General features: G+C 58.0%; 1 long non-coding RNA gene across 3 annotated transcripts; it reads right to left on the reverse strand.

The window, feature by feature from the left end:
• Positions 1–1,338: 1,338 nt before the first annotated feature.
• LOC135319584 (uncharacterized) lies at positions 1,339–10,620 on the reverse strand. Of its 3 annotated transcripts, none has more exons than XR_010378358.1 (4): positions 10,096–10,620; positions 9,022–9,774; positions 3,826–8,596; positions 1,339–3,419 (listed from the first exon to the last, which is right to left on the reverse strand). It is a non-coding gene; the product is annotated as an uncharacterized LOC135319584 (long non-coding RNA). The 3 variants fall into 3 exon arrangements; XR_010378359.1 differs by having other exon boundaries at positions 9,022–9,098; positions 10,096–10,610; XR_010378357.1 differs by having other exon boundaries at positions 9,022–10,608.
• Positions 10,621–16,142: the final 5,522 nt, after the last annotated feature.

The raw sequence follows: 16,142 nt of genomic DNA on the forward strand, positions 1-16,142 counted from the left end.
TTGTTACAACCCGGGTTCCGGGCCTCCCTCTGTGCCTACTGCGTCAGCGCTGGGGAGATGCAGCCTTGGACCCTCTGCTGTCAAGGTGTCTCCGGTGAGTCTGAGCTCAGCCACGTGGGGAAACCCATGAATCCAGCCCTCCCCATTTTACGAATCCTGTCCCCTGAGAGAAGCGATTGGCCTAAGCTCACCTGGCTTAGCAGCCAAGGCCTCCGGCTCAGCCTAGAGCCCTTTCCTCTGCCCCGCTCTCATCCGGAAGCCCAGCCGTGCGGAGGGGCGGGGGGAGGCGGTCAGCCCGTGGCAGCAGGAGGGCCGTGACGCGGACAGCAGCCCCCACTCAGCTGCTTGTGGCAGGTTTCTCTGCCCTGGTTATCGATGCCTCTTCTCTTCCTGGTACCTCCGCTTGCCCATCCGGACGCAATCAGTTACTCACAGGAATAAATTATGCACACAGCCTGCAGTCTATTAGGTAATCGGCAGTGCGGTGCACTGGCCCAGGAGCCAGCCGGCAAGACAGGCTGTCTGGAGTGAAGGCCAGCGGAAGGGACAGTGCAGGCCCGGTGGGTGGAAGTGTCTCCAAGTGGGAGAGCCCCAACCCTCCAAGCAAGGAAACTCTGGGTCCCCAGAGACGAACTTTCAGGCCAAACTTGAAAATAACTTAAGAACCACAACGGCCCTGCTCAGGCTGCAGTTCGCGGGCCAGCCACCTCCCCAGCGCCCCCACCTCCCACACCCCCCGTCCCCGCAGGAGGCCTGTCTCTGATCCAGCTGGAGCCTGCCTCTCAGACCTCAGTCTGCCTGGGGGTCACCAGGGATGCTGTCGAAATGGAGGTTCTGATTCAAGGGGAGGCTGAAGCTCTGCGTGTCTGACAAACTCCCAGATGACACCGATGCTGCTGGTCTGAACAGCGAGGGCCGAGAGGCCGGCGTGGGCAGAGCTGGCTGTTCAGCCAGCTCCGTTTACTGGTTTCCAGGGCAGCCCCTTTGCAGGTGCTGTCCCCTCTACCCACAATGCCCTCCCCGCTCACATTTGCTTAGAAACTCCTGCTGGCCATTCACACTCAGGCTCAGGCAGCGTCTGCTCCCTAAGATCTTCACTGACCCCCTTCTGACCTAAGTAGACTCAAGGGAGGTGATACCTGCCCTGTGCCCTGATCAGACTCCATTACATCAGCGCCCACTTTTCTGTGACAGCGGTCTCCTCATCTCTCCATCCCCATGCCGGATAGGGCTCTGCAAGCCACAAGGCACAGTTGGTCCTGAGAGATTTTCAAACATCTCTGAAACAGTCTGAGACCTGAAAGCAAAATGATTGGGTCCAAGACGTGAAGGGAAATCTTTGCAATAGAAATTAATAAAATTTTAATGAAACGTCAACCAAACAAAATATTACATCAACCTCATTAATGGTTTCATGGAGTATTCATAAAAATTCATAAAAATTTCATTATCTTTGAAAACACTGTGTAGGTTAGATTTTCTCACTTTGCAAGAATTCTTGAGTGCCCCCATAAGTGCTGAGAAGTCAAAGCCAACTGTCAATCGAAGGAATGACTTGTAGCCAAATAATTTCAAAAGCAAGGTTATAAAAATAATTTTTCAACAGAGAAAAATATACTTAATGCGGACTACGAGTGAATTTCAGTATGTCTGACATGCACGGGGTGGAGCTTCCAAAGCCAGCGTGTCTAGGTCTTAACGGTCTAGAAGCAATCTCGGTGTCTGGCTCAGGAGAGGCAGGCAAGAGGCTTCACCGGAATGAGTGGACAAATAGATGTGCACCCAAAGCGAATCTGAAAAGTGCAAAGGTGGGAGGAGGGCAAGAAAAACAGGAGGAACATATAAAATGTAAGCCAAAGTTTTAGGACAACAACAGAGGAAGTCCTTGTTCACAAGAAACCCAGCTGGCCGGCGGAGACACGCGGTATCGCCCCTGCTGGCTGGAGGAGTCCTGGGTTCTCCACCAACTCTGGCCTCATTGACCTGTCATTGCTACTTCTCCAATGCCAGGAACATCAAAGCCCCTCGGCATTGCCTCAAAGAAAGAAATCAGTGGTCCCTGAGGATCGAGGCTCTGCCTCTCCTCTGGGAAGGGGGCTCGAGGGGAGCTTTGTAACCGACTCTGCGTCAGACATCCTGCACTGGACCCAAATTCATCTTGAACCAATTTCTACCTTCCTCCTGAACCACCTCTTGGTTAACATGTTCCATATGTTTCTTCCTCTGAAGGAAAATAAGCTTTAGTTTTATTTCAAAGGGTATCATTGAAAAGTCTGAGGGGACAGGACTTTGTTCTAAGACAAGAAGATTTAGGGAGTTCTTCCAAGGAAACAATCAGAGATAAACAGAAAGATTTATATGCAAGGTGTTCACTGCAGCATTATTTATAAGAGTGGAAGGTTGGGAGCAGCCTGAACGCCCAACAACAAGGGGTCGGTTAGCTGCGCGGTGATCCACCCACACGAGGACAACGACACAGCCAGTAAAATTTGCTTCTGAAGGTTACATCCAGCAATAGCCAGCCTCTAGTGAGCCCTCCCTGGTGCCAGGCGGTGGCGTCTGTGGTTTGCATCAACTCCTCGCAGCGGCGCTGTGAGAGGAAGAACCGTTTGTAGTACCTCCATTTGACACACCAGGAGACTGAGGCACAGACAAGCCCGGGTCACACAGGTGGGGGTGTGCCTGACCTGGCACCTCAGGCTCCCTGCCGCACACTGCAGGATGCTGCCTCTCTCTAGCAGACCGAGCCTGGGGAGCAGGGGAGGGAGGGGTGAACCCCTTCCCAGGTCCGCTGCGAGCCAGAGCGAAGAAGGTGGGTCTGAGCTGCACCCGGGCAAGGACGAGGGCCTGGCCAGGCTGCCCTCGCAAGGAGTGATTACAGAGCAGGAAAGAGCCCAAGTGAGACCCCAGAGCGGGGAGCACGTGGGGGAGTTCAGGAAGCCCTGGGGAGGCAGGGTGGCCAGCACGTTGGATGCATTGTAATTGTCCACTGAAAACGAACAAATGAACCCCAGGGACGGGGCGAGGCCCCGCTGCGCGCCCACGCGGGGACAGGGATCACTGGGGCGAGTAACATGGATGAGTCCACCCAGACACCACGCTGAGGGCTCTCTCCGGGAGTCCCGTTGAATCCTGCGGCTGCGACATCTCTTTGGGCTAGCGTCATTCCCATTCCAGCGGTGAGAAAACTGAGGCTTGGCAAGGGTGAGTAAATTACTGGTAAATAACAGTGGCTGGAACTGAACGAGGTGGAGCGGAGGCCAGGGGCCACGTGCTTGACTGCTTTGCGACGTCCTCTCTCCTGGGAGGTGGGCGGCCAGCACAGGAGTGGGAGCCCGTGTGCACCCCAGCAGCCCATGCTGCTTTCTGTTCCGCCAGCTACAGCTGGCCTCCCTTCCCACTCAGGGAAACCGTTCTGTCTGAAAAAGATTGCAGGGCCTGCTGGGTTTACGTGAAGCCCCAGGAAGCCCAGCTTCTGGGGACACGTGAGAGGGGAAAGGGGGAAGCACCCCCATATCTGGAGGAAACAACCGAATGGTTTCTGGCCCCTCAAGCTGGTGCAGCGTGAAACCCAGGGGAGTCCGAAACAAAGGGACTCTGCAGGCCCCCCCAAAAGTCCCAGGCCCCTCCTCGGCCCCAGGCTGCTGGCCCCTCCCCGGTTAGCCCCCAGCCCTGGCAACGCAGCTTCCTCCGAGAGCTGCCGCCTCCCACCCGTCCCTGGACCCTGGACCTGCTGTCCAGGCTGGCAGTGGAAGGGCCCAGCCCCCCAGCCCTGACTCACCAGCCCAAAGACCGCCCCCCCAGGCTCCTTCTGGCCTTACTGACCTCAAGGGCGAACAGGCAGGCTTTTCTGAGTCTTGGTTTCTCTGTCTCTGTCTTCCTTCCTGAAGAGCTGATTCGAGGTCCCTGGGGATTCTGGCTTCTCTGCATCTGGAGGGCAGCCTCCCCCAGATGGCCTTTGACCGACCCGATCCCCAGGGGAGGGGGCTACAGAGAATGGACCACCTCTGGGGGCTGATCCAGTGCCAGCACCCCTCCCCTCAGAACCACCCCCAACACACCCACGGGCTGGGCTCTGGGGCCGTGCTGTCCAGGAGACACCCCCTTTCATGGCCACAGAACTGATGGGAGCACAGGGGCCCTGGCTGGGGGCCCCCCTCTGCTGCTGGAAATGGAGAGAAAAAAGAGGAAGAAGACAAGCTCGGGCGGGGTGGGGGGTGCCAGGGGGGGACGTGCACATGACTTTGCAGTTCCTGATTCTAGTTCCCCAGGAGGGGCTGAATTTTTCACCCTTGGGTTTTGTGAAACTCCTCCCCCCAGGTCATCACTTTGCTTGAGCAAACGACTGTCTGTCCTTGGCAGCCAAGCGGCCCCGGCTGGTCGCCAGGGCCCGAGGGGCCCTTCCCCGCGGGGGGCTGCTCTGAAGACCCTGCCCTGCAGGGGCTTCTTCTCCGTGCGAGGGGGCCTGTGTGGGGAAGGGTCCCTGCGCCTGCTGTGGACTCGCTGTGTGGCGGCCCCCCTTGGACATGCTGGCATCTGGGGCTTCTGCGACCTGCCTCACCTTGGCCCACTCAGGTGGCAGAGCCTGATCGACCCTTTCCCTTGGTGGTGCAGCTCTTAAATGCACCCCCTGCACGCACAGTAGGGCAGCAGTGAACACCTTAACTCCCTTCTGTATTTGCGCTGATAGCTACAAAGCACGTTTGTATACATTGATTTAATTTCCGTAATAATAATGGGGGGCATTATTTTTTACTTTGCATATGGAGGAGCCACTGGAATCAGCCCCTAATCCCAGCCTGACCTGGTAGCTGCCTGCCCCACAGCACGTGCCCACACCTGAGGTCGGAGCCCAGCTGCCCACACATGTCCACACGCAGGCTTCAACCACATGCTGCTGTATCTGCTACAGGCATTTGTCACGGTCCACGCACGTCCTGGTTACATGGTGCTTCCAGATACGTGGAGTCCTCGGCTAAGAAGTGATCATTTGCTCCCAAGATCGACGGCCCCAGTCGGACAGCTCAGCACCCTCCACCTTGTAAATCTGTCCTGTGGTTCCTTCCCCTCCCCTGGTCCCCAGCCTTCCGCCATAAAGAAGGCAGCATGCCTTCTGAGTTGTGTGCGCCGGGCAAGCTGCCAGCACCCCGCAGCTAACCAGGACCACATCCTGTGTCGCTCTGCCTCTTAGTCAGGCCTCCGCAGCCCGGCTCAGGCTGCCTCCCCCGCCCTCCGGTTCCCATATCCATACAGCCGAGCCACGCTGACCAGTAGCACGGGGCTCCTCTCCCGACGCCTGCTCCGGAGAAGACCTCCAGAGAGGTGCTGACAGGGTCCCGGGAGGGCCAGGCTTTGCCAGGGTCAGTGCCAGGGTCAGTCCCAGGGCCAGGGAGGCGTGGCAGACCAGCGAAGGGTCGAGGCCCAGAGGAGCTCAGACCCCTCCTGGGATGGCTGGGAGGACCCTCCCTCGGACCAGCCTAGCTTTTCCCCCCGCGCACACTGAGCCAGCAAACAGCGATGCCCAGAGCATCCAAGCACGCCCAGCCCCACCCTCTTCCTGCAGCTTGTCTTGGAGCTTCCTGACCTGTGTTACCCTTCCCAGGTGGCGAAGGGATAACATGGCAAGTTCAGAAGTTGCCACCCCACCTGAGCTTCCAGCCCTCCCTGCATCTCCGAGGCTAAGCTTCAGTCAACTGTCTCTTCTTTCAAGAAAGAAACCAGAGCCACGGCCAGCAGAGGGGGAGGGAAGGCCGGCGGAGGCCTGGGTGTGAAGCCTGCCTTTGCCACCAAGTCGCTGTGCTTCCACGGGCAAGTGGCCCCATCCCTCTGGCCGCAGGTGCCCCGCCTCCCGGCGAGGGCGAGGGCTGCGTTCAGCCATCAATTTCCTCTTCTCTTCTGGCCCCACAATAACCACAAACCACAGCTCTGGGTTAGGAACAAAGCTCAGGGTCCAGACAGCAAGGTTCCTCCCTTCTGCAAAAACAACAACGCACTGAAACAGCAAGGTTCCTGCTTAGCGAGTGCCTGCTCCGTGCCTGGCCCCACTCTAGGCACGTGACCGTCACAGCCTCACACCATCTTACAGCAAGGGGAAGGGGCGGGTGTTACCGTCAACTCCCATTTTAAAGCTTTCCAGCAAAGCTCAGAGAAGTTCTGTGTGTTCTTCACGGACAGACACAGCTGGAGAGGGGCTGAAAACGCTGCACTGCAGAGCTAGGACATCCTGGAAGGCCATGCTTTCCTGTGTCAGTCTGACCAGCTCAGCTTTCCCTTCCCCATGGAACCCTTATAAAGTTTGATCACACCCTTGGACGCAAGGAAAAGAAATATTTTAATTTAAAATTGGAGATTTTACAGGTCCCTGTCTATTACTGTCATCCAACATTTTAAAATAAAGAAAAATAGGATAATGTGGCTGAAAATATTCTTAACTGCTTAGAAATTAAGAAACATTCTTCTAGATAACCCGTGGAGCAAAAGAAATATTAAAACTGAAGTTACAAATCATCGAGAAAAAGATGGAAAAGGGGACCATTTTCTTTCCAAATCTATGGGATCCAGAAGAAAGCTCAGCTCAGGGGCAAAGGCGCGGCCCTGAGACGCCTTCCTGACGAGAGACAACTGAAAATGAAGGAGCCGAAGACACATCAGTGGAAATCAGGAAACAGGGCAGGAAGCGGGCATTAATCAATAGCTGAAATAACGCAGGGAACAAGCCAAACGAAGTGCAGATTCCACGAAACCACAATCGGCTAAGAGGCCGACGGCGTCGCAGGGCCCGGCAGAGCTGTGCCGTGGGCCCTGCGCCTCGGCCCCCGCCCCCCGGGCTGGTGGCTGCCCCACCCGCCTCCACCTGGACGGGCGGTGCGCAGTCTGGGGTCCGACTGCGCGGCCACGGCTCCTGGGCCTGGAGTCCTGAGCCTTTCCTCCCAGAAATAAAGCCCTTCCGTCCGGCTCATTAGGTGAACGGGAGAGTTCTGTGTTTTCAGCAATGAAAGCTGCTGTGGTTTTGTTTTCTCTCTGTTGCCAGGAGTCGAGAGGAAGTCTGTGGTTAGACATCTTCGGGTGGGGACATACACAAACACAGCGGCGACAAGCGAGCTCCCCGGCTTCGGCTCTCCCCGCCCCGACAGGACTCATGAACCTGAACGAATGAAAGGGAGGGAGGGACCACCGACACTCTGTCCTCAGCCTTCCAGACCTGCAGGCTCGCTCACCCTTCCTCGTGTCCCCAGCCTGCCTGTTTCCCATTCTGACAGTAGGATACTGGGCTCCACGCTTTTCCTCAAAGGATGAGGCCACCCAGTTTGCCTTCGCTCCAATCCAGAGACTGAACCTAAAAGATCCCTGTGGATTCAGCACCCATCCCAGTAACAGCTGGGGCAGGCACTGCTGGCTGCCACCCACCATGGGTGCTAGCCTCTCCAGTTCCATCGAAGCCCTGGATTTGATCAGGGTGGTGGTGCACCTGAACACCAATGCTCACACCTCCAGCCCCCCATATACCGAGAAGCTGGCCCTCTGATTGCAGTGCTGACCAGTGAGCTATTGAACTTCTAAGAAATCCTTTGCATTCATCACATAGGCACCCATTCTTCCTCCTCCTCCCTTCTTGTTCCCTGCCTGGAACTTGAACGCAAGGTCTGGAGGTGCAGCACCCTCTTTGTGTTTATGAGGTAGCTGTATGACAATGAAGCTAGAGCAGAAAAACAGAAAGAGGCCAGGCCCTCGATGGCATTATCACCTCCTTCCCTGGCCTGCACTCTCACCAGGGACTCCTTATTTCATGAGAAAAAAGGCTTCAGCTGGTAAAACCATTGTAGTTGGGTGTTCTATTACTTCCTACTTAAAACAAGCACTTCAACTTTTCAAAACCTTTTCACCCCATTCTCTCTTGGGTCCTCACAGAAATCCTTTAAGGTAGATCAATGTCTCTCCTCCCATTTCTAGATGGGGAAAGGGAGGTTTCACAGTTATGAAGTGGATCAGAGGGTCTGCCAGGACTCTGCCTCTAGCCCATGGCTTTTCCCAAGAAAACCCCTCTTGCCTGTAGCAGTTCAGAGCCTGCCTCTCCCTGCGGTGCCCCTCCCCCCCCGACACACACCCACAGGCTGAAGGTGGAAGTTCCTCAGGGACCAGGAGCTTGCGGACTGAGATCAGCCGCGGCCTCTCACGCCGGGAGCAGACGGGCGCTGTTGTTCTAAAATCCACCCCTTCGAGTCAGAGACCTGGGTGCAAGAGCTGGAGCTCCTCACACGCCACGCGGTCCCGGAGGGGTGGGGGCGGGTGTCTCTGCAAAACCCCCCGCCTGTCTGTGCGGCGAGCTCGGCAGCTCTCCTCCTCCTGAGGCTGCGGTAACCAGTCAGACACGTGGCAACGCAGGATTCGGGACAGAAGCTAGGTCGTCACCCCCAGCGCTCAGGACGCGGGTAACTCTGCCTGACGGAGCGCTGCGGGCCCTGCTGTGGCTGCCGTCGTGGCGGCTCCGGTCTGTCTCCAGGTGTGGCTGCGCCCTCAGCTCAGCCCGCCTCGTGCTTCGAGGGCTTCGTGACGGCTCCCCACTGCTTGTCGACCTCGTGGAGCCGAGAGCTCTGATCTGTAAGGGGGATAATGTCAGTGCTAACGATACTTATTTGCTCATTAGCCAGGCTATTCGGTTTCCTAAGCTCTTTACTTTCTTAGTGACCAAAATGTATCCATTCATCCACTTTAAGAAACAAAAAATTGTATCAGACTCTGTGTTGAGGGTTCTCAAAGTTGGGTGGGACTTAAAGGTCATCCGGTCCATCCTGCGCCTCCCAGCCCACCCCTCCCCGTTCAGGGCCAGCGTGCCCCCCTCCCCAGATCCGCAATGGACATGCAGCCTCTGCTTGTTCACGTCAGAGACGAGGAGCTGCTGCCTCCCGAGGCAGTCCCTTCACCTCCCAGCATTCTCTGTTAGAACATCTTTCCTCCAACAGACACTCCTTGGCAGACACAAGGATGTGTTCTTGGCAAACCTCTAGTGCTGTGCACACTTGCCTGTGTGGGATGGCGGCTGGCAGAGTTGGTGGGGGACGAGGAGCCCACGTGAGGTGCCACCAAACAGGAAGCGCCATCTGTGCGGGATGATGGCAGTGAGAGGAGGTGCCGAGCAGCTGCCCTGGGAGGCTCCGGGGCAGCCCTTCCCCTCATCGCACCGCACAGCTCACGAAGAGCAGTTGTTCAGTTCATCCCGCCACTCCGGGTGGTCGCTGGGAGGGGCCAGGCCGCGCCGCCGTGACAGCAGTGCGCTCTCAGGGCCCTGGCACAATGGGAGATTCTCCCTTGTCCTGTAAGGTACACAGCGAGCTGGGAGAGCCTTCCCCGTTCTGCACGCCATCGGGAACACAGGGCCCCCCGAGTCTCCATCTCAGCCTCTGGGGCAGAGGAGGCCGGGGAGGGGGCGGAGCCTGGGGACATGTGGTGAGCATGGCCTGTCCCGGCACATCGCGGGCCACACCAGCAGAGAGACACGCGTCAGCTCTGCCAGGGAGGGTCTCCGCCCGCTGCTGTTCACAGAGGGGTTGTCACGTGGCAGTCTGGTGGGCCTTGTCCTCAGGGGTGGCCTGGATCTCCCGCCCACGGCGACCACATGCCATTGCAGTGAGGCCCACTTCGTGTGTAGAGGTCTCCGGCCTCCACGCCCCCCGTTGCCGCTATGCCCCGCCTCCCCCACTGCAGAGGCAGCTCCTGTCTGCACGGCTTCTCCTCGTCCAGCTCCCTGAGATGAGTCCTGTCCTGGCCATCCAGTCCCTGAGAGAATGGGAGGGACAGATCACCGGAGAGACTGGAGGAAAGCGGGCAATTCCTGGCTTGTTGAATCAGTTCCTCGGTCCTCCTTTGAGGGGAGGAAGTTGGGTCAGCCGTGAAGTGGAAAGAAAATTGAAGAAGAATGGAGAGGAGGAAAGAAGGAGGGACAGGAAAAGACACGGACGTGAAGTCCGTCTGCACAGCAGAGCCACGACAGGACGAAGCGGGGCGGCCTGCTGGGCGCACTGGCGTCGGGAGTCTAGAGAAGACTTGAGGCCTGAGATGGTGAGACAGAGACGCGCAGGGGGCCTCACCCTTCCTCACCTCTGAGATGTGCGCGAAGACTGACGTGTCTCCCGCCCCGTTGCTTGCTGCATTGCACGTCTTTCAGCGGGACTTGCTGTAGAGACGGGGTCACCAGGAGCCCCGGCGCTGACTCGGGTTACATTAATCGCAAAATCAAAACTGAAGCGTGGCCCGTTCCCGAAGCAGGTGAGGCACGTGCAGAAGAGTCAGGAAGGGGCTGCACCTGCTCAGAGACAGGCTGACGTGCCGTGGTGACGCAAAGATGCGGAGCGTGGGGCAGCAGCCGCGCGAGGCGCCCCCGCCAGTGCCAGGTTGCGGGCACCCTGTCCCACTGGGGTCCCCAGGCCTGGACTGCATTTCCTGGATGCACGCTGACTTGGGAGCCTGCCTCCCGCCTCCGCTCACTGTCCTCCACTTGGGGAGGCTGCAGCCATGTGAGCTCTGCTGGCCGCCTCCCCCGCTGAGTCACAAAGGCTTCCTGTCAACTGAAACCCCAGCACCCTTCACTTGTGCTGTTGACCAGGTGTCCCACATCCTGTGTGTGTCTGCTGGGCGTTCTGAGCCCAGTGTGAGCAAAGGCGTCGGCGGCCTTGCGGCTGGGTGGGAGTTAATTTGGACCCAAGCTTAGTGTCAGCCCTGTTCCTGCCTCTCACCATCCCCGCACTGTCCAGCCCTCCCCTTCCCCTCATGCCCCTTGGTGACAAGGCCGTTCAGTGCTGCAGGCGAACCGAGCCCAGGCTTTAGAGTCAGCCCTCTCTGAGCTCCAGGTCTTAGCCTGTCCCTGGCTGCAGGACCCTGGGCAAGCCACTCACCCTCTCCTGGTCTGTAAACGGGAAATGTGACCTGCCTCTCAGATACGCTGTCAGGGGAAATAACCTAGAAATGAGCTACGTGAGGTACTTGGAGTGGCTCCTGACTCTTAGGAGATTCTCAGTAAATGTTCACCCTCTCCCCACGTCTGTCGGTGGCAGTGAGGGTCCAAGTCAGGGCCGCTGAAGGTCGAGGGGGTGGGGAGAGGCAGCACTTTGGGCTGGGGGCTCAGAGAAGGCCTTTTGAAGAAAAGTGCATGGATCAGCGCATCAGTCCACGAGTGGGCCTTGATTTGACCCATCAAGTTCAGCAGGTGTGAGGGACACAGGCCTGCCCCACCCCACGTCCCTTGCTTTATTCCCTCACTGTGAGGAGGCGCCGCCCCCTCTTGGATTCAGAGATAGGCCATGTCACTTGCTTCAGTTAAGGGATGGCGGCCAATGTGTGGTAAGCAGACGTTTGGGAAAGTTCTTGAATGACTAGGTCTGCAAGCTTTCACACTCTGCCGCCACCAGGGAACAAGCCCCAGCTACCCTGGTGGAGCATGAGAAACAGGGGCCGTGGAGCAGAGTTGCCCCCGTTGTCCCAGATGAGGCCAAGATCCACCCACAGGACCCATCCCCAGATCCTTCAGGAGCTCAGCCAAGGCCAGAAGGAGCTGCCCGCTGACTCGGTAGATCAGGGAGCGAAATGACGCTTCTTGTTGGAAGCCCCTGAGTTTGGGAAGGCTTGTTCCACGGTATCATTTTGCCAACACGATCGCAAACTAGCACGTGATAGGTGCCCAAGGTGCGTGCATTTCCTCCAGCACCCCACCCACCCCGACCTTCAGTGCAACGCTAGTTCTCACAGAGACGGTCGGGAGCACCCCTCATGGGCTTGCTTGATTTCAAGCCTTCCTGTCGTTGTTGCTCCCGCTTCAGGTCGATCGCAGGCGCTGACTGCTCAATTGTGATTGAATACTAAATCATAAGCTGCTTACAAAATGCTGCAAAAAGCTGACATTTATGAAGTCCAATAAACTACTTGTAAGAACAGGAGTGCTAGATTGGGAGGAAAAAAATAAAATCTTCATCCAAACAAACATCGGTTGACAGCAGACAGATGGTCAGAATTCCTTACTTGTAAACTAGAAAAATTAAGACTTGGCGAGGGTTGTCTGAAAATAGCTAGCAAGCAGCAAAGTTTCCCCTTTCTGTGCTGGTGTTTTTCTGGGCCCGACTTCAATGTTTTCACAGGCTACTGCACGGAAAGGGTGCTGCAGGCCCCCGCGCTGCTGGCGGGGAAGGCCGAGAAACACCAGCAAGGATTTACAGGGGGCAGGGCTGCCAGCGTCCCGGGGAGTGCCTGCTTCGCAGCCAGCGACTGCGCGTTCCCGCAGGTCCCCACAGCTCAGCATCGGGCCTCCCTTAATGTGCCGAGGTGCCAGGGAAGGGAAGGCGGGGTTTTCTAACTTGATTTTCCACTTGGATCAGCTTTCACGGGGTGACTGTGGGTTAATCTCACGGGGCCAGCAGCGCTCTTAATAGAAATGGAATCCAGCCTTAAAACCGCAGGGCAGAGCTCTGCTCACCTCTGCTGATCGAGGGCTGAGGGTGCTAAGAGAGGCTTTGGCTCAGGCTCAGACAAGCCCCCAGGTCCAGGAGAGAGCCGGGCTGTGGCTGCCCTGGTTCTCATTTCGTCCTGGCCCCTCCGTGACCTCCAAAGGGCTCAGAGCAAGTGTGTGTTGATGAGGGGGGATGGTGCACTCGCACAAGGATCGGCTCGCTGATGGAGCTCCAAAGACGGCCTGTGAGCTCCCTCAGCCACACGGCTCGCACACGAGCTGGCATCCTCCTGGGTCAGAATTGGGGGCCCCTTGCTGGAGAGCGGCAGTGTCCCATGGTTAGCAGGACTGCAGACTCCAGGCTTGGCAACCGGACCCAGCCACCCCTGCCTCCTCCTGGCTTCACGACCAAGAGCGTTCACCATGCTGGGCCTCAGATGCTCTGTCCTCCAGCTGGGAAACACGTCCACCTTGCAGGGTTACTGAGGGGTGACAGGGACAGAATGTGACAGAGACCAACTCCTAAACAGATCGCTGCAATGGCTGATGAGTGCAATGATTAAGATATGCCCAGGGCCCTTCAGGATACCTGACACTGTCTGCGAAGGTCGGAGCATGCAGGGAAGGCTTCCTGGAGGAAGTGAGGCTGGAGCTGCGTCTTGAAGGTTGACTAGGAGCCAACCAGCAGGGCAGGATAGGGAAGAGCATTCCAGAAAGAGACGACCACGAGAGCAAACTGTTGCCAAGCAGCTTCTGTTTGAACCCTTCTGGTGACTCGCTGCTGAAAAGCCCTGTCCAGCCCTGTCGGGCTATTAGGACATCCTTTCTTCAGAGAGGCTCTCTGTGGCCTCCAGCCATTGGCCCGTTTCTCCTGCAAGGACTAAGCCAAAGGCAGTGTGTCTTCCCTTCTCCAGCTAATCGGCTCCAGCCCCGTCAGGCACTGCAGGTGCATCGGGGGTGGAGCGTGCGCCAGGCTGGCTCCATTCTTGGCCTGCAGCACGGCCCAACATTCCAGGAGAACAGGGCTCAGAGCCCTGAAGATGCCCAAAGAACCCATCTGAAAAATAAGCGCCCTTGGGGTTGGAGCTGAACTTTAGAGCAGAGGGCCCAGCTCAGGATGGAGGGTCTGTCTCAGCTCTGCCTCCAGGGGCCTGACAGCTGCAGTCTGAAGCCCTGACCGGCAGACAGTCAGTCTGTGGCCTCTTTAAGTCAACAGCCTAGAGGAAGAGAGGCAGTGAGGGAGGGGGCTCACCCTGACCTTGAGGGTCCGGCTCCCAGCTCAGCCGGGGGTAGCCCCAGGCGGCCTGCCCCTAGTGAGCACCAGGTGCGGAGTCAACACAGGGCAAACACTTCGAGGCGGCCCCGGCCCACGGGAGGGTTTGCTGTCATCATGAAGACCTTCCAGGGCTGGACAAGGCAAACCTGTGACTTTAAGGGCCCCCGGGATGACCCCTGCCACCAAGAGCTGTCCCCTCCCACAGTACAAATAACCAGCGTCCCCTGCAGAGCCGCTCGTGCCTGAGAGCCCCCCTGCGAACACTGGGGCCGGCGGTGCCCCGTGAGCGCTTGGCTCCTGTGCCGGGTGACTTGGCGTAAAGGCCCCGAGAAGGCCGCCTACACGGGGCACTGTCTGTGTGTTTGTTAACTGTTACTCCAGAGAGTTTCCAGGAGTGGAGGAAAAGACTGCAGGGTGTGATAGCGCAGAGGGACCTTGCCTGCTCCTCGTACAGAAAAAAAAAAACCGCAGTGAACTGTAGCTGCAGGAGAAGCCACGCTTGTCCTCCCTCGCGTGATTCACGCCCTTAACTGATGGAACCAGCTGCCTCTCTGCTTTGCCTGAGCGCCCGCCACTTGTCGCCCCGGAAAGCACGAAATGAAAGAGCGCTGCTTGGTGCCAGGCGACGCCCGCTCCAATCCCGCACCGCGCCCTCTGGCTCCGCCCCCCGGGCCACGCCCCCCGCCGTGCGAAGGGACGGCTGGTGGGCGCGATCTCAGTGCTATTAAACACATACTGCCACCCACCCCCCGAGTCCCTCAGTAACGCTTCCTAATTAATCACCCTGTGTACTGCATTCTAAATTAATTCAATTAAAAGTAATTAAATCCAGGAAATTGAAATTAGTCTAATTAGATTAGAGGCACACCCAGCGACTGTGGCGAGGGGCACCGTGTAAGTTGGCCACTTTCAGTGCAGAAACGAGAAACTCGGATCACAGGCAGGTGGTTAAGAGGGAGAGGCAAGTCCTACACGGACGGGTGGAGGCCGATGTGCTCACGGTACCAGCAGCCAGTGCCGCCTTCATGACGGCTTCCCTGGGCCGAGCCTGCCCAGTCTGACCCCAGAGCCCCCCCAAGGTAGGGCTGCAGCTCTGCCTACCTGGTTGGGGGAAGCAGGCTGTGCTGCGCGGCGGATCGCGGTGGAAACCCACGTGGTCACAGGGCCGCGCGACGTGGGCGTGCGGGCCCACATGCCGCCTGCCTCCGCACCACCCCCCAGACACCCAGCAGAGTGCAGACGCACCGGTGGCCAGGGCCTCGGCTGGTCACGGGAGCGCGCGTGGGTGCCCGTCTTTGGAGATGCCAATGAGACCGTCTCGGGAGCAGGAGACGTGTGCCTCATCCCTCTCAGCTCCTCGCCAACAATTAGCCTGACCTTCTCCTCCGAAGTTATGCCAGCAGCAACTTCTACCGCTGCTTTGCCAAGCTGGCTCCACTGCCGGGGGAGCAAGTCCTGAAGACGAGTAAAGGCAGTTGTTTCCTTTCCACCATCAAAGGCAGGACTGGCTGCTGCGTGGTGATTTTCAAGGCAATTCAAAATTAACTTCAAATTACCATGAGCTGACTCCCTCCCCGCCTTGCTCTCAAGCCCTCTCTCGCTGCTCTGCCTGTAGCCCGACTTTGTTCACAGAGCAGAACTGCTCCCATCCTCCCTGCGCTCCGCTTTGAAGCCAGCCCATGATTTTCCACTTCATCCCTCCATCCCTCTTGGCGGTGCCCCCCCCCCCAAAGGAGTCCAGGAGGCTCAAACAGCAAGCGTTTGCTTTTTCTAAGAAGAGGCTCCAAGGTGCCATGTGCTTCCAGCCAGAAGAGCGCCTCTGGGGCGTGCTTGCTGGAGGCTGCATACACCAGCCAGGCGGGGTGGCCCCTGGGGTGCAGCACGCCGTCCCCGAGGGCTCCCCAGGCAGGGAACGAAGTGATGGGGAGAGGAGACAGAGCAGCAGGACGGTGCTGGGGAGACGGGTTCCATGGCCCGTTACTTCAGCCATGCGCGCACGTGAGGAGCCCACGGTTCTTTTGGAATAGGTTCCAAGGCCACCTCCTACGGGAAGTCTCCTCTCACGGCCTCTGCCCACAGCGCCCACTCACTCCCCTTCCTGGGAGTTTAGCCTCCCTGCCTGCCCAGCCCCGCATTTCCAGGTGCCCAGCCTGCTGCCCATTTGACAGGCACCCTGTGTCTGGGAACCCAGCACAGCCTGATGCAGCGTGAGGTCCCCCTTGTCCCCTGCCCTGCCCCCCTCCTAGGAGTACGGCCAGAGGGACTGTGTCACTCTCCGGGGGCCCCGGAGCCTGGCCCAAGCCCTTGGACGTCTCAGTCCCAGTCAGAACCCAGCAACTGCTTATAACTGGGTGACGGTTTCCTTCAAAGGCTGCCAGAGCCTGCTTCCTTCCCTTTAATGACTGAAGGGAACACGCATGGTAAGAATGTTTC

The sequence above is a fragment of the Camelus dromedarius genome, chromosome 29 (assembly GCF_036321535.1).
Source record: "Camelus dromedarius isolate mCamDro1 chromosome 29, mCamDro1.pat, whole genome shotgun sequence".
NCBI classification, from domain to species: domain Eukaryota; kingdom Metazoa; phylum Chordata; class Mammalia; order Artiodactyla; family Camelidae; genus Camelus; species Camelus dromedarius.